General features: G+C 39.3%; 1 long non-coding RNA gene across 1 annotated transcript; it reads right to left on the bottom strand.

Moving 5' to 3' along the window:
* Positions 1–1,162: 1,162 nt before the first annotated feature.
* LOC107579701 (uncharacterized) lies at positions 1,163–3,255 on the bottom strand. The gene is made up of 3 exons (XR_001608514.1): positions 3,185–3,255; positions 2,202–2,255; positions 1,163–1,271 (listed from the first exon to the last, which is right to left on the bottom strand). It is a non-coding gene; the product is annotated as an uncharacterized lncRNA (long non-coding RNA).
* Between the last annotated feature and the right edge of the window lie 220 nt (positions 3,256–3,475).

Genomic DNA, 3,475 nt, shown 5'->3' with positions numbered 1-3,475 from the left:
CCGCAGACAAAATGGCCTCGATAGGCCAAACAGAGACAAGGCCTCGATAGGCCACAGAGAATTTACCTTAAATGTACAGCATTAAATTTTATGACAGGCAGCATAAATATAAAATATTAATAAACACGACTGTAATCTTATAACAGGCCACGTTATGCCATTTAACGCAGAAAGTAGTTCACATAAGGATAAGGCCATTATAGGTCAGTTTTGTGAAGGGCAATGATAGGCAGAGTTACAAACAATAATAGTCAAACTTACCTGATGGTCACAAAGGCCATATTGAGCGAAAGTCACAAAGGCTGTGTAATGTAAAAGCCTTAATAGGTCATGTAAAGTGAAGGCCCGATGGGCTGCGTAGTGTGACGCTCCTACGGGCTGGCAATTGCATTGATAGCCTGTGTATGTTTCTATAAGCTATGTAATGTGAAAGCCCTGTGTGTGAATGACCACAATAGGCCATGGTATGTGAAAAGCCATGATAGGTTGGACATGAGCACGTGAGAAGTAACCACCACCAGCAGCTTGCTAAGAGTATCATACTGTACCTTGAGTATTACATGAAATAGTTTTAGAGTCTGATCTTGACGGAACTCAGATGCGGAGAACAATCATGTACAGAACAGCTTGATGCGGGTTAAAGGGATTCTAAACCACCGCATTGTGTTAGAGATGCCATTAGTTAAGGTTAAGTAGAGGTAGTATTAGGGCTCTAACAGTGACTAAGAAGAGCATATACACAGATACATAATAAACATTCTTTAGGCTAGACTCCTGCACAGGCTAGATAGAACTCCATCTAACTGCCGGAACCTGCAGAGGAAACCTCTCCCCCAAAAATAGAAAAAGAGCCAGATCAGCATGACCATAAGTAGAATAAATACTCAATGTTATGCGAAGGCCCCGATTGGCCATGATATGTGAAGGCCAAAATTCATAAACAGTAATGGACAAACTTACCTGATGACCACCATAGGCAGAGTTATGCGAAGGGTCACAATAATCCATGTAATGTGAAGGCCACAAGTCCAAGTAAGACCGAAGCCAATAGGTATGAGGAAACATAATGAACCATCACCAGTAGATGCAAAAATAAACAAGCCTTAATTATAGATTAAAGGTGCCTGCTGAGCATTGAGCCAAATCTTACCTAGACTCGAATGGGAGAATGACCATGTATACGTCAGCTTCATAGAGACTGCATTCATAATAGTGCCAGTCCAAAAGAATGACCCGTGTAAAGATGAGATGAGAGCCACGGATCACTGCATCTGCAGGCATGGAAATCTAAATGACTGCATTGTGATGAAATGGCCAAGGTTAGTAAAGTGATCAAATGTGGTAGCTAAGTTTAAACGGAAAGCATAAATATGCATAACAAGCATAAATATCAGACCTGTAACAAACAGAACTATTCTCTGGCTTAAATCCAACGAAAGCTTAATAGACTCTTCTGACAAGACCCCATTTAACCAACCCGATAAGTGAACCCTCAGAAAAACCAAATCGCATGAAATACAAGTTAAAGAGATACTAGGGATTTATGGAACTAGAACAAAGATAGAAAAATAAATCTTGTGGTACATTACCCTTGCAGAAGGAAAATAATGCTTTATATTTGAAAACGATGCCTTACTATCTAATTGAACTTTAGATAGCTATTGAATCCTGTAAAATGATAAGGAAAGCCCTTATACACAATTTTTTTTTTAAAGAAATGTAGTAATTATATGTCCAAGTCCCAGCATTGACAAAGTTGAGCAGGAAATCCAGAGAGGAAGTCATTTCTATTGATGGAAAGAACGTAAAACACAGACCATAGACAGGCCTTCACAAGTACAAGTTCCAAGAGAATATAGACTACTTTAACGCTCACCACATAGAAAAAGAGACGTGCCAGCTAGTTAATTAACAGAGCAGACTAATGCCACAGAGCTAAGCTAAAGCTAATTATGTTAAATATAGATATGTCCTGAGAAAAGTATAAGAATAATGAGATTAGACAAAACTATAATGAAATTCTTAGTTAGAGTCAATATATTGTGCATCGGGAAAACTTGAATGTTTTGAGCATAGCAAGAAAACGTGTCCGTTTATATTCTTGCTCTTATTTAGAGGACGCTCATGCAGAAATGGACAGAGAGGACCTCTTTGCAGAAATGGGCTACGCAACAGGAGAGACACAAAGTCATAAAACTTACCCCATTCCGGTACAAGGCATCTAGTGATTGTTGTAGATGCAAATTAAACAATAACTGAAGGAACAAAGACAAAAGCATACGATTAAGACAACAAATACCTTATGGTGTGCTAGACATAGGGTGTTTTACAGAAAGGTATAATGTGAGCAACAAAGTCTTTATCAGCATAAAGATTGTAAGGCCTATAATAATGAGCCTCAAGATGCCTCATAACAAAAGAGTTGTTCCAAACATTGAATGTATTGAATTAGTCTTAGCAAACATCTCGTTAAATATTATAACTTTGGTTGGAAACAGGTTTGTAATGCTCCTCATAGAAGTAAAAGTATTGGAAATATTTTATGGTCTTTCTTGTTTCTATTAAATGTAGGTTAAATGTATCACTGAGCTTGCAAAAATTAATCGTTCAGCATTATGTTAACTATGAATCGTGCACTATGGACTCAGTACGGTAATCTATTTAACTTTTTTCTCCCAAAAACGCACTAGCAACCTAGGCTCAAATTAGGTTAATTATGCAGTGCTTGTCTGCTAGATGAACCTCATACAAGAACAATCACGCAACACCAAGCGCTTTGTCAAACACCTGTGTGTGTGAGAAACCTTACAGAGAATAAAATCTACGCCCAAGCGCCACAAGTGCATAAAACTAATAGAGTAGGCTGATGAAGTGATGAAGGCGGAATGACGAAGGAGACCAGCAGCCGTGTTTCCGACAGCAGGCCCGGAGAGTCTTTGTTCATGCTGGATCATGCGAGCGTACAGGCGAAATATATTGTTGATTGAGACGCGACAGCTCGGAAAGCACTCGGAATGATGCGGACGTAAACTAAAAAGCTCCGCCAATGTTTCACATCCTCTGCCGTAAAACAACCGCAAACATTCACAACGACACCAGAGCATTATTGCACAATGCCAACGATCTAGTGTGCATCTTGAGAGAAATGTCAAACTCGCAATCGTTCACAGAAGACAAACTTAACTATATGCAAGTAAGCCAGGGAAAGTCGGGCAATAAGTCAAGCGACAGCTTGAGCAGGGGATGTCAATGTCAGTTTCTGCAAACACAAGGAAGGGTGAGTAAAGACCTTATATATTTCTTGTGTCGAGTGACGATTGGCTAGATCTAATTGTAATGCGTGACGTAGCATTAAGTCTTCCTAGTAGAACTTGCGCTAAAAGCTTCCATTTCCCCTCAGAGATACATTCATAAAAACTCCTACTCCAAATGTATCACGATTTGTTTGGCATCTTAACCGATTTGAATCGTCACA

The sequence above is a fragment of the Sinocyclocheilus grahami genome, unplaced genomic scaffold (assembly GCF_001515645.1).
Source record: "Sinocyclocheilus grahami isolate Dianchi unplaced genomic scaffold, SAMN03320097.WGS_v1.1 scaffold19335.1, whole genome shotgun sequence".
NCBI classification, from domain to species: Eukaryota; Metazoa; Chordata; class Actinopteri; order Cypriniformes; family Cyprinidae; genus Sinocyclocheilus; species Sinocyclocheilus grahami.
Note: the sequence above shows the minus strand (reverse complement) of the source record. Positions and strands in the feature narration are given on the sequence as shown.